The following is a 26,069-nucleotide window of genomic DNA, read 5'->3' as shown; positions in this document are numbered from 1 at the left end:
AAGATAGTCGAACTGTCAGTTTTAACAGTGATTTTGGCTTGAAAATAATGCGGCCTATGATCAAATGGATTTCATACATCTCTCGTAAGACAGTTGTTCTTCCTGTGCCCATAAAGGTTTTTCGGACATAACAATGCAATGATATTCTCAATGTTTCTTGCCGCATAAGATCGCAGTGCGAGCGAAGCGTTTCGAAATCCTAATGCCTCAGGATGGAGACAGACAACAACCTTTTCGAAATGTTTCGCTCGCACTACGATCGTATGTGGTAAGAAACCTATGACCATTTTATAGCCACTCTTCCTATTGTCTGCCTATAGATAGAATATGAACGGACAAATTCCTGTTCATCAAGAAGACAGATGTAATGGCATTAAATATTTCGTGCAAGTGGGGAAGCCTCCGAATCATTACTACTGGGAATGAATAACCTACATCTACTTATTTTTGTGTACCCCGCAAGCTACTCAACGATGTAAGGCGGAGGGAACCTCTGGTACCACTGTCTGATCATTCCTTTAGTGTTCCATTCGCGAATGGCACGTAGGAAGAAAGATTAACGGTAAACCTCGGTATTAACTCTAGTCTCTCGAATTTTCTCGTTGTAGTATGTTGTCTCACCTTCCCTGGAAAATACTGACGTGGAATTTCTATAGTAAACCATTCATCTGCATCTACATCTACATGGATACTCTGCAAATCACATTTAAGTGCCTGGCAAAGGGTTCATCGAACCACCTTCAGAATACTCTATTATTCCAATCTCGTAATGCGCGCGGAAAGAATGAACACCTATATATTTCCGTACGAGCTCTAGTTTCCCTTATTTTATCGTTGTGATCGTTCCTCCCTACGTAGGTCGGCGTCAACAAAATATTTTCGCATTCGAATGAGAAAGTTGGTGACTGGAATTTAGTGAGAAGTTTCCGTCGCAACGAAAAAGCCTTTCTTTTAATGTTTTCCGGCCCAAATCCTGTACCATTTCTGTGACACTCTCTCACATTTCGCGATAATACAGAACGTGCTGCCTTTCTTTGAACTTTTTTGATGTACTCCGTCAGTCCTATCTGGTAAGGATCTCACACAGCACAGCAGTATTCTAAAAGAGGACGGACAAGAGTAGTGTAGGCAGTCTGCTTAGTAGGTCTGTTACATTTTCTATATGTCCTGCCAATAAAACGAAGTCTTTGGTTAGCCTTCCCCACAACATTTTCTGTGTTTTCCTTCCAATTTAAGTTGTTCGTAATTATAATACTTAGGATTTAGTTGAATTTACGGCTTTTAGATTAAACTGAGTTATCGTCTGACCGATGTTTAACGAATTCCTTTTAGCACTCATGTGGATGACCTTACACTTTTCGTTATTTAGGTTCAAAATTCAAATGGCTCTGAGCACTATGGGACTTAACATCTTAGGTCATAAGTCCCCTAGAACTTAGAACTACTTAAACCTAACTAACCTAAGGACATCACACACATCCATGCCCGAGGCAGGATTCGAACCCGCGACCGTAGCAGCCCCGCGGTTCCGGACTGCAGCGCTAGAACCGCACGGTCACCGCGGCCGGCGTTATTTAGGGTCAACTGCCACTTATGGCACCATTCAGATATTTTTTCTAAATCGTTTTGCAGTTTGTTTTGATCTTCTGATGACTTTATTAGTCGATAATCGACAGCATCATCTGCATACAAACGAAGACGGCTGCTCAGATTGTCTCCCAAATCGTTTATATAGATAAGGAACAGCAAAGAGCCTATAACACTACCTTGGGGAACGCCAGAAATCACTTCTGTTTTATTCGATGACTTTCCGTCAGTTACTACGAACTATGACCTGTCAGACAGGAAATCACAAATCTAGTCATATAACTTCACATAACTGAGACGATATTCCATAAGCACGCAATTTCACTACGAGCCGCTTGTGTGGTACTGTGTCAAAAGCCTTCTAGAAATCCAGAAATACGGAATCGATCTGAAATCCCTTGTCAATAGCACTCAACACCTCATGTGAATAAAGAACTAATTGTGTTTCACAGGAACGATGTTTTCTAAACCAATGTTGACTGTGTGTCGGTAGAACAGTATATGTTCTAAAACCATCCGTGGTGCACAATGCCTCTCTTGTAGCATTTCCATAACCATCTCGGTCGGACTAAACGATCCCACGACGAAAAGCGCCCCTCGTCATCGGGTCTTCTGTATCTCTTCCATTCTGTTAACCTTCCCAGATGAGCAGTACTTTGGAATAGGTCGAAAAGTGTTTTGCAAGCCACTTCTTTCACGTATGAATTACATTTCCTTAAGGTTCTTGCCATGAATTACGATCTGGCATCTGATTCTCCTGGTATTTGTTTTATTTGATCATTCCAGTTACTGTGGCTCAGTTTAGTTACTTCGAGAGATTTTGTACTAGTTACAGTTTGCAGCAAAGAGTTACCAATAATTCAGCTGTACAGTACTAGATTGCTTGTTCTATGTACATGCGACATGTTACATTTACTTACGATGACGCTCACCTGCCAGACCCAACACCATTTACCAATGATCTGCAGGTCTTCCTGCAGTTAGATACTGTCTTCTGGCACTGCCACCTTCACAGAGACAATCGCATCATCAGCAAAGAGCCTCATGAATCTTCCGACGTTATCCACTGCATCATTTATCCTGGGTGTAACGGGTGTGAGTGCAGCAATTTTTCTATGTGGTACCTTAATATGTAGAAACAGCAAGGTTTTGGTTGTTTTTTCTCCGCATCAAAAAGTTTTCCAGGAAACACATCACAAACGCTACGACCTGTTGCTTTCTGCACGATCGTACCTGTTCCACTTAGTGGACTACTCCTGTCAATATAGACTAACCATTTTGTGTCGACGCGTCAACACCTGACCTGCTGCCTTGGGGAAAATAAGAATTAATGACTTGCTCCTGCCACACGTGCTAAAAACATACGACTTGTAACACCCGCATTTACTGGTCTGTATATGAAATAATTACTGATGTAATGTCGCTTAGCACTAGAAATGTCTGCCCCAATATCCTTTCCACACTGTATGTGCACGTATCAAAAAAAAAAATTTTGCGTCACCTCGGTTGCGAGAATTCCGGAACCTACACAGAAATTTGGAATGGAGATCAACGTAAACATCATTTCCGACCTTTTTATTGATGATGACAACCATCATACAGCGAGACCTTGAGAGTTGGTGGTCCAGATTGCTGTAAACACCGGTACCTCTAATATCCAGTAGCAGGTCCTGTATTCGTCGTAGCATACTATTCAAAAGTTCATCAAAGCGCTGCTGGTACAGATTATCCCCCTCCTCAACGGTAATTCGGCGTAGATCCCTCAGAGTGGTTCGTGGGTCACGTCATCCATAAACAGAGCTTTTAAATCTATCCCAGGCATGTTAGATAGGGTTCATGTCTGGAGAACTTGCTGGCTACTCTAGTCGAGCGATGTCGTTATCCTAAAGGAAGTCATTCACAAGACGTGCACGATGGGGACGCAAATTGTCGTCCATGAAGACGAATGCTTCGCCAATATGCTGCCGGTATGGTTGCACTATCGGTCGAAGGATGGCATTCACGTATCGTATAGTCGTTACGGCGCCTTCCATGACCACCAGCAGCGTACGTCGGCCCCACATAATCCCACCCCAAAACAGCAGGGAACCTCTACCTTGCTGCACACACTGTACAGTGTGTCTAAGGCGTTCAGCCCGACCGGGTGGAATCCAAACATGTCTCCGACGATTGTCTGGTTGAAAGCATGTGCGACACTCATCGGTGAAGTGAACATGATGCCAAACCTTAGAGGTCCATTCGGCGTGTTGTTGGGCCCATCTGTAGCGCGCTGCATGGTATCATGGTTGCAAAGATGAACCTCTCCATGGACGTCGGGAGTGAGGTTGTGCATCATGCAGCCTATAGCGCACAGTTTGGGTCGGAACACGACGTAGTGTGGCTGCACGAAAAGCGTTATTCAACATGGTGGTGTTGCTGTCTGGGTTCCTCCGACCCATAATCCGTAGGTAGCAGTCATCCATTGCAGCAGTAGTCCTTGAGGGCCTGAGCGAGGCACGTCATGGACTTTCTTGTCTCTCTGTATCTCCTGCATGTCTGAACAACATTACTTTGGTTCACTCCGAGACGCCTGGACACTACCATTGTTGAGAGCCCTTCCTGGCACAAAGTAACAATGCGGACGCGATCAAACCGCGGTATTGACCGTCTAGGCATGATTGAACTACAGACAACACGACCTGTGCACCTCCTTCCTGGTGGAATGACTGGAAATGATCGGCTGTCAAATGGTTCAAATGGCTCTTAGCACTATGGGACTCAACTGCTGTGGTCATTAGTCCCCTAGAACGTAGAACTACTTAAACCTAACTAACCTAAGGACATCACACACGCCCATGCCCGAGGCAGGATTCGAACCTGCGACCGTAGCAGCAGCGCGGCTCCGGACGGGAGCGCCTAGAACCGCACGGCCACCGCGGCCGGTGATCGGCTGTCGGACCCCTCCTTCTAATAGGCGCTGCTCAGGCATGGTTGTTTAACCTTTGGGCGTTTTTAGTGATATCTCTGATCAGTTGAAGGGACTGTGTCTGTGATACAACATCCACAGTCAACGTCTATCTTCACGAGTTCCGGGAACCAGGGTGATGCAAAAGTGTTTTTGATGTGTGTATTTTAAACAGTAATGGCCTGACACACTTTCTTGGTGTAATCATGTAATTACCTTTTCATTTGTTGATATTGTTCTGTTAAGCGTGACGTGACGTGTAGAGTTCTATTTGCAATAAGGTCTTCAATCGAGTAACAAATCCGACCCGTTAGTTGGAAAGTGGCGGTGAGGGATGCTCTCATACGCCTTCCTGAGGAGGGGAACACAGTATCGGCCTGAGCGCCGAACTTTATTGTTGTTTTGAAATGAGATATATCTGCATTACACCTTTATTTGAAGTAATGCTGGGGGGAATTAACACCACGAATCCTGCAGGGCTGCCCATAATTCCGTAAGAGTACGAGAGGGTGGAGATCTCTTCTGAACAGCACGTTGTAAGGCATCCCAGATATCCTCAGTAATGTTCATTTTCGGGGTGTTAGGTGGGCGGAGGAAGTGTTTAAACCCAGAAGAGTGTTCCTGGAGCCACTAGCTAGCAATTATGGACTTGTGGGGTTTCGCATAGTCCTGCTGGAATTGCCCAAGTCTGTCGAAATGCACAATGGACATGAAAGGATGCAGGTGATCAGACAGGATGCTTACACACGCGTCACCTCTCAGAGTTGTATCTAGACGTATCACGGGCCCCACATCACTCCAACTGCACACCTCCCACACCATTACAGAGCCTCCACCAAGCTTGAACAGTTCCCTGGTGACATACAGGTTCTATGGATTCATGAGGTTGTGTCCATACCCGTACAAGTCCATTCACTAGACACAATTCCAAACGACACTCGTCCGACCAGGCAGCATGTTTCGAGTCATCAACAGTCCAATGTCTGTGTTGACGGGCAGGCGAGTCGTAAAGCTTTGTGTCATGCAGTCAAAAAAAGCTACACGCGTGGGCCATCGACTCGGGATGCCCATATCGATGATGATTCGTTGAATGGTTCGCACGCTGACACTTTTTCATGGCACAGCATTGACGGCCCAGCATTGAAATCTCCAGCAATTTGTCTTTTTGAACGCGTCTCTTCAGTCTTCGTTGGTCCCGTTATTGTAGGATCTTTTTCCGGCCACTGCGAAGTGGGAGATCTGATGTTTTAGCGGATTCCTGATATTCAGGTACACTCATGAAATGGTTGTACGGGAAAATCCCCATTTCATCGCTACCTCGGATATGATGTGTCCCATCGCTCGTGCGCCAACTTTAACATAACGTTCAAACGCACTTAAATCTTAGTAACCTGCCAGTGTTGCAGCAGTAACCGATCTAGCAACTGAGCCAGACATTTGTTGCCTTACATAGGCGTTGCCGAGAGTAGCGCCGTATTCTGCCTGTTTACATATCTCTGTATTTGAATATGCATGTCTATACCAGTTTCATTGGTACTTCAGTGTCAATCTTACTACGGAAAATAATATTTTGGCTCTTTCACACGAAGCAAGTTAGCTAAATAATACTTGTCTAATTTTGCAAGTAATAAAATAAATCCTTAATGTATGCTCCTTTAATTCACTAGCCCAGCCGCCATATCTTTCACATTAGGTCCAATTTTCTTCAAAAAATTCCCAACAAATATCTTGGTTTGAAAAACCTCTTTTGAGGTTTCAAGGGTGTCAGCTCATTCCATACATCTGATTTCATTCTCGTTGGCAGTGTAGTTCTAGGAACTTTAAAACGTTCCACATTTACCCTTTCGGTCATTTCGCCTTCCACAGCACTTGAAACCATTAGCTTCATTGTCATATCAGACCACCGTCCTCTACATTCATTGCCATGTTTCTTACTGAAATCTGGTAACATGCCGTAGAAACAAAGAAAAGATTTCTTAGGTGGTCTCTTCCTCGCAACCTAGATATGAACCATGATGCCCGACTGACATTGCACACTAAAACATGGCAGGAACAGAATCCGGCCTGAGGAAAAAGGATTTCATTGTTACAATACAATCTATATAATAAGCAATTTATATAATGAGCAACCAGTTGCATAAAAGAAATTTAATTTCTTTACCAGTTATATATGAATACTAGTATCACAATATTGCCTCTTACCTTCAACAGTCTAACCGATGCTGAAAATTAACACCGGTCACCAGCACCGACACTCAAAAACAAATAAAATTAATTTGCGACACAAACGCTCTAGTTTTAGCAAATGATGGAGTGATATCTGTTGTTTATTGCAAACGGCTTACCCGAGAAACACAAAGTGACCCGTACCTCCCGGCAGCTCATGCTAAATAGGGTTTCCCTATATGTTACAGTAAACATTGATGAACACATAATTTTTTAGTCCTCCTCATGCAGGTACTCTTACCAAGAAGTTTGTTTCCGTGCTGTCAAGTTTTTCATAACAATTTGTCCATTGAACAGAAGGCGTTGTCTATGAGACATGTTTTTATCTTAGATTTAAAGCTTGTTTCATACCCGTCGGACAATTATTTTATTGTGGAAATGATGAAAAATTTTTGTTACTACATACTGAACTCCTTTCTGAGCCACTGCCAGCTTCAATAATGACTAATAAATGTCATTTTCTCCTCTAGTATTGTAGGTATGGACATCACAAATCTTCTCAAATTGTGATGAATTTTTATTTAACGAAATCATTAGCGAATATATGTACTGTGATGGTGCGGTTAAAATGCCTTACTCATTTGTGAAATACCTACAACACGACAGTGGGTGAACACCACATATTAATTTTACTGCTGGCGGTCTATGCAATCAAATTGTTATTCTGATGAGTTACCCCGAAAACTATTCCATAAGACATTGTTGAACGGAAATATGCAAAATAAGTCATGAAGCTGACTCGTCTGTTTCCAAGACAGTAGTTGAAACTAACTGACTGAACAAGTCAGTTATATGCTACTTCCAGCTCTACATTATCATCAGTATGTACGCCAAAAAATCTGGAGTATAGTAGCCTGTTCATGGGCTCTTGTTAATGTGCTATATCAACTGTTTGTACGATTGTATTTGTTGTAAAGAACTCAATATTTTATGCTTTTTATTTTCAGAAAACCTCTTAACAGTTATTTGGAAAACGTCATTAACAATGTATTTCTGTTTATTTCTCTCTCATGCGATTTACTATACAGCAGTATCACCTGCAAAAAATACTATTTCTGCCTGATGAATGTAAAGTGGGGGGTAAGTAACTTATATGAGGAATAGGAATGAACAAAAAAACAAATTTTGTGGAACCCCTTGTTGATTTCTCTAGTGTCACTAAAATTTTCTCTCCTTTCAACATTGTTTGAATTATGCATCACGACTTTTGCAGTTCTCTTTTGGTAAGTAGTACTTAAATCAGTCGTCTGAAGCCATCACTTCCATAAAACGTACGTTTATGTAAGAGGGTAGCATGATCTGTACAATTTTAACGTCTTGGGAACTCACAAAAAATACCAACTGGCGTTATTTTGTTATTTAAGGCTTGAAATGCTTAGTGAGTGAATGCTTCAATACCATTATGTCTAGCAACGGATCCAAACTATGATGTGCAAAGTAAATTGTTTCTACGTAATTGTAAGACTGTTCTTGAGCACATTAATTTCTCGAATATTTTAGAATAAGACTTTTGTGAGGAAACTGTCGATATATGTTCGTGTCTTACTCGTCACCTTTCTTGTAAAATGTTTTTATTGGTTGCATATTTTAATGTCTCGAAAAGTTCCTTGCGTCAGTGATGCACGAGGCCATTACTTTCAACAACTTTTCAGAATTTTGTTTGAAAATCCATCAACACATCAGCTTGTGTTTCTTGAAAATTTTGTAATTCTGTTAATTTCAGTGAAGGATGTTGGTGCTATTTTTAGTTGCTTAAAATTTTGTGAAATGACGTTTTTAACATATCCCCTTGCTTCTTCAGCAGAACTATTTAATTCTGTTATTCCTGCTACATTTACAAATTCACTGTGAAAAATACTTGCAACCTGCAAATTTAAGTCATAACATTCATTTAGTTTAATTGTTGTGGTATTTCTTGTGCACTGATTATTTGTCCTGTCTCCTGTTCCAGAACACTCCATAAATTTTTAGTCTTATAATCTTCATTACTGATTTCTGTCCTGGACATTTTAATGACTTTCCTTAAGCTGTTGGAGTATATTTTGTAGAATGCAAGTAATGGCAGATCTTGACTTATTCTGTCCATTATATGAATTTACACTTTCGTCAAAAAGGGTGACAAATGTTGATCTATATGAAATAAAATCGTCATAACTTCTTAACAGTTTTTGTTAGGACTTTCAAACTGCACAGTTGCCCGCGGGCATGATGAGACAGTATGAGCATGCATGGTTTGGTGTAGCAACTAAGCCCACTTTCATTTGAAAGGGTTCGTTAATAAGCAAAACTGCCGCATTTGGTGGGCTGAGAATTCACATTTCGTGATCGAGAAGTCTGTTCACCCTCAACGGGTGTCTGTGTGGTATGCAATGTCAAGTCACTGAATAATCGGTGCGATATTCCTTGATGGCTCTGTGGCTACTGAACGATACGTGAAGATTTTGGAAGATCGTTTCATCTCTATTATCCAAAGTGACCCTGGTTTCCACAGATTGTGGTTCATGCAATACGGAGCTGGACCCTATGGAAGCAGGAGAGTGTTTAATGTCCTGGAGTAGCACTTTGGGGGCCGTATTCTTACTATGGGACACCCAGAGGTCATTGGCATGGGCCTTGATTGGTCACTATATTCTCTGAATCTGAACGCGTGTGACTCCTTTTCGTAAGGTTATATTAACGACAAGGTGTAAAGCTATAGCCCCAGAACTACTGCTGAGGTGAAAACAGCCATTCAGGGATTCATCGACAGCGTCGATGTTCCGACACTTCGGCGGATCATGCGAATTTCGCTATTCGTCTGCGCCACATCATTGCCAATGACGGCAGGCATATCGAACATGTCATAACCTAAATCCGAATATCTGTAGTGACGTTTGCATGTTGAATAAAGTGTACGCACGCCTTAGTTTAAGTTGTCTTCCACATAGTTCAATAATTTTCACCCTTTACATGAAATTTTAATCGCTTTCGTTATCCATCCCTAATTGGTTTTTTAATGGACATTCTGGATACTTTTTTAGGAAGACGTCTATCAGATATTAACACAAATTTATTACGGAATATACTGAATTTCACATTAGCATCTCTTCCTATATATACCTCTGCCCAAACAACTTCTTTTAACTTAAGCTTAAAGCATTGTACCACGTTCTCATTTACAAGCATCGCTGCTTTGTACGGAATAGATGTGTAAGGTGCTACATTGTTTTTCCATTAATAGTACATCGTCGTTATCAGGTAGTCTAGTAACAATTTGATACACATTAACTGCTTCAGTGTGAGCACTATCTGTAAAAATGTTATCAGTCGTGGTCCTGCTGTCTTGTTACATTTAAGTTGGAAAATTCACAACTGAAATCGATTTTAAACAATCAAATAACGTTTCATTTTTCCGTCAGTCCTTTAACAAATTTACGTCGGATGCTCCACAAAACTGCTAACTGCCTCTTCATGTCTGACAGATAGCTCAATAACGCATCTAGATTTCTGATAAACAGCTGAAAGTTTCCTAGAGGGTATCTGTGTACTGTTACAATTACGAGAGAAGTATACTGGAGTAAAACCTGACAAGCACATGCTTTTAGGTCCTGATCTATAAAAAGACTGTTTGTTTTAAATATTTTGCATCTTCTCCTTTTTCCGTGTTAACTCTGCATAAAAATGATGTTAGTCTGTAATCTCTGATATGTAACTTCTCTACCCCAGTGGCTACATGGTGTTCAGAGATGGAAAGGACATCTATGATTTCAGAATTTACTACTTCATACATATGCAAGACACTCATCTATCTTTATTTTTAGTTCCCTAATGTTCTGACAGAGCGAAATGATTTTACTATTCTGGAGACTGTTACATATGTTAAGGTCCTATCTTGTTCTAATTTCTTCAGAGATAGACTGGCTATAATATGAGTCTATCTTTTCTGTTCTCCAAATAGTTATGCTCTATAATTCTACAACAGACTGACGTCAGTGATGTAGGCCTATAACTACATGCATTCTGTCCTACTTCACATCTTGGAAAAGGGAATAACGTGAACTTTTTCCTGTTGCTAGGTAGCATTTCATTACTCCAGCGATTTACGACAAACTGCTGCTAGAACGGGAGCAAGAGTGTTTTTGATCTCTGATTACTAAACTACGTATGGAAGAAGAAAGTAAGGGATATAAAAAACGAATGTGTGCTATTTAGGTCGTCATCTCCTTTCTTACCGCAGAATGTCTGACACAAGGACCAACGATATGACAGAAGAGAATATGTTATATACTGACATACATTTTAAGCAAAGGATCAGGAAAAGCAGAGAATGGCAGCATAACTTCTTTGGTTTGGGAGGTAATTTTTTAACCACTACGCTAGGCGAGTACTACTAAGTTTTGCAGACGCACCCACTGTTTCACACAGAATTCGTAAGTGGCTCTCAATTTATGTAACTGAAACTGCGATTTTTAAATTTTTTTGAAGTTATCATAACGTGTACAACTTGCCGTACTCGTGTGCTACTTAATCTCAAGTTAAAAGAGTTTTCAGAGAAGCTGCAAGGAGTGATCTCTCAAGTTATTGTAACATGTTCTGTATTTTAAAGTTGTTACAGATATGTAACAATTCTTGCATTTGTAAGTCAGTGAATCGGTACCAACCATCCACCTTCCTGCACATTTCCTCCACACCGGTTATCGTCAGTCACGTATTTGGTGGAGTAGACATAAAGTGTTGACTGTCCAGACATTACGATGCGTCGGGAAAGATCAGCAGTTGCACCATATCACAGTGCATTCCCCGTAGAAACACTTCGAAACTTTACACTGTGAAATTTTATCTTAACTTAGAATTATAAATAACATCCGAGTACAACACTAATATTTAACTAATTCACACAGGTATCAAAACAAAAATGGTTCAGTGTTGTGTTCACAATGGAGGGTCAAGTCAACATCTGTAGCTCACAGACTTGGAACCTGAAATAAAAATAGCGTAGTCACTCACACATTCATATAGGTTCACACATTTCGTATGCATAATGATGCAGGAATTACTATGGCGGTACAATTAATCGAAAAACTCACTTTAACAAGTACTGCTGAATTAGGCACTGTGATGGAATACGCTACTAGTAATTAAGGTGCTGAAAATATCCACAAGCGCAATGCAGCATATGCAGATTGCTATGGTATATAAATAAGCTTTCTATTCATGCTGCTGACGCGTGTATTAGCACGGCAGAATAAAACAGTAATTAGCGGCTGCTGTTGTTAAATAGCTAATTCAGTACAGAGGAGCAGGTAGCAATTTAAATCATGATTCTCTAATCACATACAGAGGACCTATTCTGACGGCAAAAATGGCTAGGAGAGTTGTCCGGGATTTTAGAATTTAACTGTGCCCTGATCTAGATTAGCCACGACGTGCCGCCGCCGTTTCTCACTTTGCAACGGTGTTGACTATCAGCGTCACTCGTAAACTGAGCACACTCCCTCAACCGGCTTGTACAAACAACATTCAGGCTGTCCACATCAGTCAGGAACAACCGATAAGAGCATTTGTTATTCCTATCGTAGTAATACTTTTCCAACCAGGTTAGACAGCTATGTCTACTGTCGTTGCTAAATGGTTACTACTACTACTACTATCTAGTATACATCTGCATTTCGAAAGCTTATGCGATCCTGTCTGTTAGATAACAGCACCTGCTTTTTTTACAACTCATACTACGAATGTAAATTCACAATTTGGGGCAACACATATTTCACAGTACAGTTATAGAATGTTCGAATAATATCACTATACAAAAGAAAAATACAATCAAATACACAATACAGAACTACGTGTAGGAGTATGGATGTTACAACCGTTAACGAACGTCAGCCCTACTTAGGACATTAGCTTACATGTCCGCGAAGTTAAAACTAATTGCAGCAGTAGCTACACGATCTGATCAAAGGTATCCATTGGATTAGGGATGTGTTCACCCTTCTCCTTCATCACGGTTTTAATTGTGCTGGAGACACTTTCAGTGAGACGTCTGAATATCTGGAGTAGTGGCATCTCATTCTTCCCCAAGAACCGTAACCAGAGAAGGCAGTGATGCTGGACGCTGGGATATGGAAAGAAGTCCACGTTCTAACTCATTAAAATGGTACTCCATTGGGTTCAGGTCAGGACAGGGTGGCAGTCCACAGACCATGCCTCACATATACTGCCTTGTGATAGGGCGCTTTGTCATGCCAATATAAACATCGTCTCTGAAATGTTGCTCTACTATACCCATTACAAAATGTTATAAAATGTCTTAATATGCTTCCGTATTTAGCAATAAGGGGACAACACCCCAACCACAAAAAACACCCTCACACCTTAACACCACCTTCTCCCTACCTCAATGTTGGTACTATATACGAAGGCAGGTAATGTACTCCAGGCATTTGCCAAACCCAAACCCTACAATGGGATTGCCACCGAGAACAGTCATCTACAGTCCAGTGGTGTCGCTCTATACGCCACTTCAAGAGTCGCTTAGCACTGGCCCCAGAAATTGTGGCTTATGAAGAACTGAACTCCCTAACCAAAGTCACTGTGTTAGCTGGACCACTAGTAACACTTTGGAACCAACGAGTTATTCCTTCCGCTGATTTCATGTGATTTTTTACAGCCAACAAGCTATTAGTGAATGGGTAAGTGCGTAACAAAAAGCTGGAGGGGTCAACAAATAAAACGAAAAATGAGACCAAAAGGAATGAAACATGAGGGAATCAAAATCAGATAGCTTACCTTTGCTTATCACCATGCAGATTCTTCCGAAGATAAAGAATCAGTCAGCAAAATAACCCTCTTCGGGAGAATATCAGAGACAGCACGCCTACAAATGTTCACACCCAAATAGTTGAAAACTGATTTTAGAAAAATTAACAAAGTTGAAAACGTTAATTACCCAGGAGGAACCATTCAAATCACAGGATCTGACAAAGGAAGCAAACAAAACCAGATCCCAGAAGAAGGAAATGGTTTATCAACTCCCGCCCAATTTGGGGTACTGTTGAACCGCATGCTGTGCACGAAGATACACTGCACTCGCCGTATGTGACTGTGCGGTGTGGATTCACAAACACTTTTACCCTTGGTCCGTTCTTATTCGAAGGGACGAGCTGTCAGGTCTATCATGACGTCTGCACGTTATGGAGGGCTGCTAGTACAGCATCTGATTCCTGCGTTGGAAGAGCGCAACTGTGTGGAAACAACTATTTTGATACAAGACGGGGCAACATCTCACGCCGCTCGTCCAGGCTAAGACCTGACTTATGCAACCTTCCACGAACGTGTTACGTCCGGAAGTTTTCCAGATGCATGGCCTACACGATCACCTGCTCTGAACGATGTGACTTTTGTCTTTATGGACTATTTAAAATAACGCATTTACCAGGGACATTTTCAGTCTCTCCTTCATCTGAAGGCCAGTACACAGGAAAAAGTGAACAGCTGTGGATCACGTCGTTTTACCAATGCAGCATGTCGTCGTCGTTAGCGGTAAGTGGTAGTTTATAATAAAATCTGCATTATGGCTTTCTTACTTGTTCGACGTTTCCTGCACATGCCCCATTGCCAATCCATTGCTATACGTATTTCTTGCATTTACAGCGCCAGATTTGCACCTGGAGGCCAATATTGGAACTGAAACTTCCTAGCAGATTAAAACTGTGTACCGGACCGAGACTCGAACTCAGGACCTTTGCCTTTCGCGAACAAGTTCTCTATCACCTGAGATTCCTGCCAGGGAAATTCATATCAGCGCACACTCCGTTGCAGAGTGAAAATCTCATTCTGGAAACAGCCCCCAACTGTGGCTAAGCCATGTCTCCGCAATATCATTTCTTCCCAAAATTCTGTGAAGTTTTGAAGGTAGGAAACGAGGTACTGGCAAAATTGAAGCTGTGAGGGCGGGTCGTGAGTCGTGCTTGGGTAGCTCAGATGGTAGACACTCGGCTCTCAGCCGTGTTGCGAAGCGACGTGTTCGGGGCTCTGTGCGGCGTTTCGCAAGCGAGCCGTTGTTTGCTCGCACGGGTACTAGTATTGCAAACTAATCAACTCGAACGACGATGACGTTTTGTTACAGAAAGGCAACGATTAAATTAAAGTTCCATGTCCAGTACGCAAGACCTAAGGCATACGAAGTAGAGCTTTTCCTGCGTGAAGTAATGCTCGTCGATCCACGGGAAGTTCTCGGTATGCATCCAGCAAAGTTTACTAGAAATTTCTCGATGAATCAGCGTGCGAACGGTTTATTCGCCGTTCCACCAATGAACATCTTCTCCATCACGTTTCCTGCAGAGAGCCTCCTCTTCTTTCCTTGTTTGGGCGACTTCTGCTTGCGGGAACGCGCCTCGACCATGCATGATTCGGCGTTCAGAACATACGAATCTTCGAGCTGCCTTTTGAAGTTCCGGCCACGTGGAAGAAAAGTGGCACACGTTCCAGACGTATCCTATTCTGTATGGAGTGCGTCATGTGTGATTCGAACTGCGCAAACACATCCCGTAATACGTAACCGTTGGTGGCTGTCGAGCGATCGTCATTTATGACGGTCAACGGCGGACTTGTTCAGTGTGCGGGCAGGAAGGGCATGTACGCTCTGAATGCCTGCAGAGACTCCTCGTCCAGATACGACGTGCAGATACGACACCTACATCGCAGCCGACGACGCTGCCTATTACATACGTTGAGTCAGCGAGGAACATAACGGACGCTGACGTTGTTTCTTACCAGTTACCGACCTCCGCGGAACAGGTCTCCGAGCCCACGACGACGCAACCTCCATCGGAACCGTTGCCATGCTCGACAGCAGTGACCGCGTCTGCACTCCAGCCGTGTGAGGAAGGAGAGCACCAGAAGATCGATTCTAGCTCTGACACGGAGATGCGGCAGGTGCCTGCTGCTTGACGTGATCCACAGGACGCGGACACTCGTTCCCGCAAGCAGAAGTCGCCCAAACGAGGAAAGAAGAGGAGGTGCTCTGCGGGAAACGCTTCGCGAGATGGTGACACGTTGCAAGTGGATGAGGAAAATCCATCTGCGGTCCGGGGTATGGACCCCACTCCAACTGTTCCTGATTCGCTGGTTGCAACGTTCGCCCAAGGACAAAGCCACATTGACGATGCTCAACTCACAGACAAGCCCCCTAGCGATTTTGCGGCTAAGACACTAGATTAACGTCATGCGTCGCCTAGCGTACCACACCTCCAGCTTGGTGATTGGACGTCCGAGATGGATATGGAAAGAATGATATCAGACTCGAGTGACAACCAGTTGCCCACGGCCGGCGGATCGGTGGACGGACATCTTGTCTCTGCCGATCAGTAATATATACTGTACGGGGAGCAGGGGCTGTCGGACGGGGACATGGCGCTTACTGGCTTAAACTACTGCAGGATACTTCATCGTACTATCCATTGACCCAGATGTATCGGATAGGTACAATCAATATCAACGGCATTAGTTCCAGGATCAAAACCCAGCTGTTAAAGGAAATGATTCGGGCGGCGAACACTGATATCGTGTTTCTTCAAGAGCTACGGCCTGACCTGTGCCTGGATGTTTACGGATACGCGTCTACGTCAAACTAACTTCCGACGGCGGTGATGGTACGGCTGTACTACTACACGATGGCATCGAACCATCGGATTTTCAGTATTTGCCGTCATCGAGAGGTATTGTGCTCACCATCGTTGAAATCCGCCTTTTCCATCTGTATACCCAGTCTGGTACAGCGAAGTATCGAGAATGAACTCTCTATTATTCGACTGAGGTAGCGCCAAAGTTTCAAGACGCTACAGTGCGCTTCGTGGTGGGAGGGGACTTTGACAGCGTATTGCGCCTTAAGGATCAGTTCCCTCACCGTGTCCCATATCCAGCCCTTCAAGCTATGGTCAGGGATCTCGCTTTGCATGAGACACGGACACTCATCCACGGTGACCGACGTGGATATACACACTTCACCAGCCACTCGACCAGCAGGTTGGACAGAATTTACGTCTCCCGAAGTCTTAGCAGCGACCTGTCGGTGCCGAGCTGTGGCCAACTGCATTCACCGACCACCAGGCCTTCATCAGCCCTGTGACTCTGCCACACAGCAGACGATCCATAGTAGAGACCTTAGACTCTTTAACGTTAACATTCTCCGGGAAGACGTTTGCCGTGTAGCCGTCACTATTACCTGGGACAAATGTGAGCGACGTCATCATACCTATGATTCCACGACAGGATGGTTGACCTGCTGCGTTAAACCAGCTCTTTGCCGCACGCTCATGGCGTATGGACGACACAGGGAACTTTGGCTCCGATCGATTCTGAGTTTTACTACACGGTCTTGCGAGAACTAGCGTCGTAACAACGTTCTCCAGAGCGCCAAGCTGCCGTCAAACAGGCACAGGCACGGCTTCTGCATATCACAACTAACCGATTGGACGGCACGCGGGTTAGAGTGAGACTAGAAGGTTCCATCCCAGAGGAACGTGCTTCTCTTAGTTACATCGTAAGAGAACGGAAACATCGTAAGAGACGACTCATCACGGCTGTTATTTCGGCAGACGGACAACGTGCAGAGACACACAACGCCATCTCCCGTGTCCTCACAGATTATTACCGCACTGTATATCTAGCACATCAACGACGTGACAATGACGTTGAGGCCGTCCTACACGACCTGCCACATTCAGGACGGATGCTGGGAGACGCCACATTCCTGGAGGCCGTTACGTGGGAGAAATGCGCAGCGCATAGCCCTGTCGCGGGGCGTGAGGAACAAATCCCCTTTACATGGTGGTCTACCGCTTGGATTTTATAGCGCTTATCCTGTGCCAAAAGCAAAGGAGGCAGGGGGTGCAGACCGCAAGACTTCCGGCCATTGACGTTAGTGAATTCGGATTACAAGCTGATCGCCCGCATTCTTCGTGTTCGCCTCCTCGCTGTTGTCAAAAATGCCATTCATGCCGACCAAACTTGTCTGAAAGGTGGCAGTAATATAAACACACTATTAAGCTCTTATAGAGAAGTGGTGGCTCTCATGTCGGCATGCCACTCAGAAGGCGCCCTCGTGGCAGTTGACCTAGACCTCGCATTTCAACGAGTTGAGCACCATTCTTTGTAGGCTGTCTTATCGGCAGGTGTGATTTTCCTTTTCGTCCACGGAGTCCATTCCTTAGTCCTGGTCAATGGCAACCGCTCACCACCGTTCACTATTGAGCTCTCAGTGAGACAAGGATGCCGCCTGTCTTTCTCTTCACCGTCGCCCTCGAGCCTGCACTTCATGGTCTACGACAGCGTTTGGAGGGCATTCGCCTCCGCAGTGGGCATTTTAAATGTTATCTTGGTGAGATTGGCAGAAGATATGTGTTCGTCGATCGCGTGGCTTTAGAGATACGGCGAGGTTGCCAGGAGCCATATCAACCTGCGGAAGTTGAACTACATGGATATGGGCAGAGGACTGCATCTGAATACGGCAGTGCCGGCCGGAGTGGCCCAGCGGTTAAAGGCGCTACTGTCTGGAACCGCACGACCGCTACGGTCGCAGGTTCGAATCCTGCCTCGGGCATGGATATGTGTGATGTCCTTAGGTTAGTTAGGTTTAAGTAGTTCTAAGTTCTAGGGGACTTATGACCACAGCAGTTGAGTCCCATAGTGCTCAGAGCCATTTTTTTGAATACGGCAGTGCCCATTACTAAGGTCCTGGAGATGAAATGTTTGGGAGTGACATTCCATGGGAACGTGCAGCGTACAGCAGCAGCTACGTATCGCAGAATACTCAATGTGACCCGCATGCAAGTTCGTCTCCATAAATTTCGAACACTTGACTTGATCATGCGGGCACATTTTGTCAACGTCTACCGCACTCCGAAACTTAATCATTACACACACGTTCTCCCAAGGGCCGCAACGGTAGCTGCCAAGTTCCAGGCGGCCTTAGGCCATTTCGTCGGCGAGGGTAGAGTGTTCAAGAACCGTTACGAGACGCTAACGTTGCCCACACATGCAGGCGGCATCGGAATGAGAAACGTACACAACAAGTCGCGCACTCTTTTCCTGCGGACGATGCATCGCCTTCGTACTTCACAAGGACACCCTCCCTGGAACACTGATTCGGGAGGTGGTGCCTCAATCCCTCCGGCCCCCAATACCTGTTGGACATATCACGTCAGCACTGTATCACATTTGCACCTATCTGGTCGACATGAGTTATCTGATGGACGACCACGCGGGATCCTAGGACCAAGGACTTCTACTGCTACCTTCAGCGATCACTGCCTGCTAATGTGGCTGAACACCGACATCCGGCTGTTGGCTGGAGGCGGGTGTGGAATAGAATACACTCACCTTTCCTTCCCACCACGATCAGGGCGCTGTGGTATGAGATAACTGAAAAATTCCCAACCCGACAATGTTTACAAAAAATGGTTCAAATGGCTGTAAGGACTATGGGACTTAACTTCTGAGGTCATCAGTCCCCTAGAACTTAGAACTACTTAAACCTAACTAACCTAAGGACATCACACACATCCATGCCCGAGGCAGGATTCGAACCTGCGACCGTAGCGGTCGCGCGGTTCCAGACTGTAGCGCCTAGAACCGCTCGGCCACTCTGGCCGGCACAATGTTTACACAAGATCCTCTCTGCCCCAGATGCGCCGCTGTCGACACCGACATGCACCGTTTCGTTTGTGGTATGGCTGCCTACTGCTGGCTCCTCACACGGTGCATGTTGGTATTCTTGCTACGACGGACGCCTCAGTCCGTAGAGGCCACCAAAGTGATCTATCCCGACGTCACTTACTTACTAACTAGCTACTCTTCGTAAAGCCACTACATGGGTTAAGGATATGGCTTTGTCATTCTTCTTTAATGACAGCCTTGCTGGGTTGTTAGATTTCTGGCATTATTTAACGAGCAACTACATGGTTTTACGGTGCAAAGCGTCGTACGGTTCGCTCTTTGCGAATTATTTGGGGCCGCTGTTTACGGGCCCACCAGAAAATGTGCGTGTGAATTCCTAAGAGACCAAACTGCTGAGGTCATCGGTCCCTAGACTTACACACTACTTAATCTAACTTATGCTAAGAACAACATACACACCCATGCCCGAGGGAGGACTCGAACCTCCGGCGGGAGTAGCCGCGCAGCCCGTGACATAGCGCCTAAGACCGCGCGGCAACTCCGCGCGGCGCTCTCCCGCCCGATCATTTTTGTGTACCTGGTGTTGAGAAGAGAATGAGATATAGCTCATGATGGACTGATGAGATACATCAACGGTAATTATAGGGTGTTTCACCCTCACTGAACGAGAGGACCGCCTGGACATCCCGCCGACTGTCTGCTGTGCACATCCCCGAAAGAAGATTAAAAAAATTACAAAGTAAAACATAACAAAAGAAATGAAAATCAAAATATAATGTAAGTATTGTATCCCTTCTTTTGGCCTTCCCTTTTTTTTTAACCAAAAGCTCAGACGCGTATTCACTCTTATTGGTGGGCGGTGGGCGGAGCTGAAGTGGTGGCAAACAACCGTCCTAGTTAGATTTTATGGATAAAGTGGCGGTGGCACTAGCTTTGTTGTTTTTCTTTGTTTTTTGTTTTTTTTTTTTTTTTAGGTTACACAGGTTTTGGGGGTAGTATGGGTGATAGGGGCCAACGCCTGAAGTGGAAGAAGTCTAAGAATTAAGGCGACTTCGAGTCTCGGTCCGAAACACAGTTTTAATTTCATATCGGCGCACACTCCGCTGCAGAGTGAAAATCTCATTCTGGAATATTGGAACTAATTTTTTGTCCAGCATAAATCAGTTCTGTTACAGAATTACGATACGATATTGTAGCCCACATTGGATCTCTGTCAGTAGCTGCACTTTAATTATAACCATCCGGTATATTATAGCAGAGACGAATGGAGAACCATTCTAGCGACAATATGTTTAGGGAAAAAGCGATTTTGAAAAATGATGGATCCTTATGGCCAGGTTCCTGGAAACGAGCGTTTGCAGACGGCTATACTGGTCGGCTGTTAGCATGCTATTGCTGTACGAGTCTATGGATAGTGGTTGAAGGTCGGTGAAGATTACATCAGATCATCTGCATCCTTTCATACTTGAAGCCAATCCCGATGGTGATTTCACCTTCCAGCAGAGTGACTGTCTATGCCCAAGGCCTGAATCCTGCTACATGATGGTGAAATCGTGTTGCTACATTGGGCACGTAAATCATCTGATCTCCATGACAAACATCTCGGAAGCTTTCGTCGTTCTGCACGTAATTTACAGGAAGTACATGACGGCTGCATAGATTTCTAGTGTCAGAAACCTCCTGAAATCTACCCAGGACTTGTCGAAACCATGCCACGCAAAATCGAGGCTGTATTGCGTTCCACAGGTAGACGAACACATCATTCACCAGGTGATGATAATATTATGGTCCTTTAGTGTATTATAATATTATGGTGTGCTACAGAAGAATGCTGAAGATAAGGTGGGTAGATCACTTAACTAATGAGGAGGTATTGAATAGCATTGGGGAGAAGAGAAGTTTATGGCACAACTTGACTAGAAGAAGGGATCGGTTGGTAGGACATGTTTTGAGGCATCGAGGGATCACAAATTTAGCATTGGAGGGCACCGTGGAGGGTAAAAATCGTAGAGGGAGACCAAGAGATGAATACACTAAGCAGATTCAGAAGGATGTAGGTTGCAGTAGGTACTGGGAGATGAAGAAGCTTGCACAGGATAGAGTAGCATGGAGAGCTGCATCAAACCAGTCTCAGGACTGAAGACCACAACAACAACAACAATATTATGGTTTATTAGTGTATTATTTTTATGGTAACATGTAGCCAGAGGGATAAAAGTACGGCGAAGACAAACAAATGGAATGCGGCGAGCTCAGTAACAGCAGTAACTTCGCAGGACGAGCGCTCATGCTTATTTCTAGTTTAGGTAACTCTAAATGAACTCCCCAGTTTGAAACTACACTACTGGCCATTAAAATTGCTACACCCCGAAGAAATGCAGATGATAAACTGACATTCATTGGACAAATATATTATACTACAACCGACATGTGATTACATTTTCACGCAATTTGAGTGCATAGATCCTGAGAAACCAGTACCTAAAACAACCACTTCTGGCCGTAATAACGGCCTTGATACGCCTGGGCATTGAGTCAAACAGAGCTTGGATAGCGTTTACAGGTACAGCTGCCCATGCAGCTTTAACATGATACCACAGTTCATCCAGAGTTGTGACTGGCTTATTCTAACGAGCCAGTTACTCGGCCACTGTTGACCAGACGTTTTCAATTGGTGAGAGATCTGGAGAATGTGCTACCAAGGCAGCAATCGAACATTTTCTGTATCCAGGAACGTCCGCACAGGACCTGCACCATGCGGTAGTGCATTATCCTGCTGAAATGTAGGGTTTCGCAGGGATAGAATGAAGTGTAGAGCCACGGGTCGTAACATATATGAATTGTAACGTCCACTGTTCAAAGTGCCGTCAATGCGAACAAGAGGTGATCGAGACGTGAAACCAATGGCACCCCATACCATCACGCCGGGTGATACGCCAGTATGGCGATGACGAATACACGCTTCCAATGTGCGTTCACCGCGATGTCGCCAAACACGGATGCGACCATCGTGATGATGTAAACAGAACCTGGATTCATCCGAGAAAATTACGTTTTGCCATTCGTGCACCCAGGTTCGTCGCCGGCCGGAGTGGCCGAGCGGTTCTAGGCGCTACAGTCTGGAGCCGCGCGACCGCTACGGTCGCCGGTTCGAATCCTGCCTCGGGCATGGATGCGTGTGATGTTCTTAGATTAGTTAGGTTTAAGTAGTTCTAAGTTCTAGGGGACTGATGACTACTGCAGTTAAGTCCCATAGTGCTCAGAGCCATTTGAACCAGGTTCGTCGTTGATTACACCATCGCAGGCGCTCCTGTCTGTGATGGGTAACCGCAGCCATGGTCTCCGAGCTGATGGTCCATGCTGCTGCAAACGTCGTCGAACTGTTCGTGCAGATGGTTGTTGTCTTGCAAACGTCCCCATCTGTTGACTCAGGCTTCGAGACGCGGCTGCACGATCGCTTACAGCTATGCGAATAAGATGCCTTCATCTCGACTGCTAGTGATACGAGGCCGTTGGGATCCAGCACAGCGTTCTGCATTACCCTCGCGAACCCACCGATTCCATATTCTGCTAACAGTCATTGGATCTCGACCAACGCGAGCAGAAATGTCGCGATACGATAAACCGCAATCGTGATGGGCTACAATCCGACCTTTATCAAAGGCATCACAACAACGTTTCACCAGGCAACGCCGGTCAACTGCTGTTTGTGTATGAGAAATCGGTTGGAAACTTTCCTCATGTCAGCAGGTTGTAGGTGTCGCCACCGGCGCCAACCTTGTGTGAATGCTCTGAAAAGCTAATCATTTGCATATCGCTGAATCGTCTTCCTGCCGGTTAAATTTCGTGTCTGTAGCACGTCATCTTCGTGGTGTATCAATTTTAATGGCCAGTAGTGAATGTGATAAAACAAATAATATTACCTTAAATTACTCTTTAGGTGATAAGGAGAAAAAAATACTCGGGCGTCATTTTACGATTCGCGTAAAATGATTCTTGCAAATTTTTTCCCCTTATATAAAACAATAAGCCTAGTTCACGATTGATAGTTACCAATGTCCCAGCCCAAAGTGTAGTTAGAAAAAGCGGAAGATGGAATTTTACGTATCGTCGACGTCGAAGTTATTTGAGATGGAGTACGTATTCAGATTTGGGAGGGGTGGCGAGGCAAATCGGACGTGCCCCTTAAAAGGAACCATCCCTAAATTTGCCTTAAGCAATTTGTGGAAATCACGGGAAAATCTCAATTTGAATGGACAGACAGGGATTTGAACCGTCCTCCTCCGTGATACAAGCCCAGTTGTTGCGTAGTCACAGTCTCCTGAATTGCAGGAAGAACGCCGCACCGTGCGTCAGACCTCGGAGCGGCCATCGTAAAGTGGGACAGCGAGCGGTCAGAGTAGGGAAATTGCGTATTAGTCTCCGCAGCTCTGGCTTCCAGGCCCATATGTTTACGTCCGCGATATCTGATGGGCAGGGAAATAAAACACTTGCCGCGCCGCTGCGGACTCTAAAAACCGGTGACGGCCCCCGTGGTGCCGGTGGCGCCGCCGCCGGCGGAGGCAAAAACGGCGCCGCCGCACCGCAAGGTCAGCGGCAGTAAAACAGGCGGCGGCGACGCCGGCCGTCCAGGGCGGTGTGGGAGGGGTGAAGGGCTGAGTACCGAAACAAGAAAGCGGCGAGCGCGGCCACCTCGGCACCGCGATTTCTGGAGCGCTATTTCACTGTCACCGCCACGCATGGGCCTGAGCGCCCGTCTCAGACGACAACACACTTCCCAGCGAGTTTTACTGGAGAGGACGTCCACCCCGCTATATGCTGCACATATCTCAAGGCGCAGATTAAGGTAACGTATCATATCTGCACAGTATTTGGTGTAAATAATTACTCCGCTGTTTATTTACTGCCACAGTCCCGCAGTATTTTAGAAAGGGCATCCTTTGTAGCCCGGATTGATGTTAAATGAATTTATTCATCACGATACATTCCGTCCTCAAAATAAAACGTGCATTAAAACGAATCATCCAATTAAAAAAAAAATCATAACTATTATGTTATTTGAGATGCGTGCGTGAACAACGTATTGCTGAAAAGAACGAACTATAGAATTTTACGTGGATCCCGTTAGGTAGCAACAGTGTGCGCCCACTTCAGTTCTAGTTAAAGTGGTGTCAGGAGCTGGCCGGAGTGGCGAGTGGTTCTAGGTGCCACAGTCTGGAACCGCGCTACCCTAGGTCGCTGATTCGAATCCTACCTCGGCCATGGATGTGTGTGATGTCAGGTTAGTTAGGTTTAAGTAGTTCTAAATTCTAGGGGACTGATGACCTCAGGAATTAAGTCCCATAGTATGAAATTACAATGAAATAAACACCCTTAGCTGCTTACAGGCGTTGACATACGTCAATAGGGGCCAGATGAAATTGTGTGCCCCGACTGGGACTCGAACCCGGGGCCTCCTGCTTACATGGCAGACGCTCTATCCATCTGAGCCACCGAGGACACAGAGCATAGCGCGACTGCAGGGATTTATCTTTGGCACGCCTCCCGCGAAACCCACATTCTCAACGTATTATCCCGCACTACATTCGTAGTGCCCCCGCCCATTATACTCATTACTCGCGGCGCGTTGCCGATTCCCGTAAGAGTTCGGGCGCTGTTTGTGCATTTGCACAGAAGAAGAAGATGGTCAAGTGGCCGGTGAGCCTTAACTATATATATACTAAGATGGTATCTGTTCATTCGGATATGTCCGATAGTGCTCAGAGCCATTTGAACCATTTTTTTTTTTTTTTTTTTTTTTTTTAATCAGGACAACAGAAAGCGGTTCACGTTCTACGTATAGTGCAATGCTGGTCAGTAATATCTGTTCAGGGGGACTTTCGTACTAGGTATTGTGTGGATCCTCCTACTGCATAGAGCATTAGGCGATGGCACGAACAATTCCGAGAAACAGGTTGTTTGTATAACGACAAATTGCCGGGACGTCTCCGAGTGTCTGACACAGACGTAGAATGCATCCCACATAGTTTCACAAGGAATCCGCAGAAATCCGTTCACCGTGCAGCTTGACAGATCAACATGGCCCCGGTGTCTGTCTGGCGTGTACTGCGTCGACGTTTACACATGAAACCATATAAAATTCAGCTCCTGCAAGCTCTTCGTGAAGGTGACAAACAACAACGTGTGGTGTTCTGTAATTTTGCTCTCGGCAAGGAGGATGGCAGTTCTACATTTACATTTACATCTTAGTGGTTACTCTGCAATTCACACTTAAGCGCCTGGCAGAGAATTCACCGAACCATTTTCATACTACTTCTCTACCATTCCAATCTCGAATGGCGCGTGGGAAAGAGGAACACTTAAATCTTTCCGTTCGAGCTCTAATTTCTCTTATTTTATTATGATGATCATTTCTCCCTACGTAGGTCCCTGGCAACAAAATATTTTCGCATTCGGAAGAGAAAGTTGGTGATTGAAATTTCGTAAATAGATCTCGCCGCAGAGAAAACCGCCTTTGTTTCAGTGACTGCCACCCCAACTCGCGTATCGAATCAGTGACACTCGCACACTCATTGCGCGATAACACGAAACGGGCTGCCCTTCTTTGCACTTTTTTGATGTCCTCCGTCAATCGTACCTGGTAAGGATCCCACAC

At 44.8% G+C, this 26,069-nt stretch overlaps 1 protein-coding gene and 1 non-coding gene across 2 annotated transcripts in view; one reads left to right on the top strand and one right to left on the bottom strand.

Moving 5' to 3' along the window:
- The window catches only part of LOC124595922 (lachesin-like), a 1,260,474-nt gene that overhangs the window by 1,136,500 nt on the left and 97,905 nt on the right, over positions 1-26,069 (top strand). The gene's annotated exons all lie outside the window — the stretch shown is intronic.
- On the bottom strand, positions 24,840-24,913 carry Trnat-ugu. Its single transcript has one exon. It is a non-coding gene; the product is annotated as a tRNA-Thr (tRNA).

This window comes from Schistocerca americana, chromosome 1 (assembly GCF_021461395.2).
Source record: "Schistocerca americana isolate TAMUIC-IGC-003095 chromosome 1, iqSchAmer2.1, whole genome shotgun sequence".
In the NCBI taxonomy this organism is placed as follows: Eukaryota; Metazoa; Arthropoda; class Insecta; order Orthoptera; family Acrididae; genus Schistocerca; species Schistocerca americana.
The sequence above is the reverse complement of the archived record's forward strand: the minus strand, read 5'-3'. Positions and strand labels throughout refer to the sequence as shown.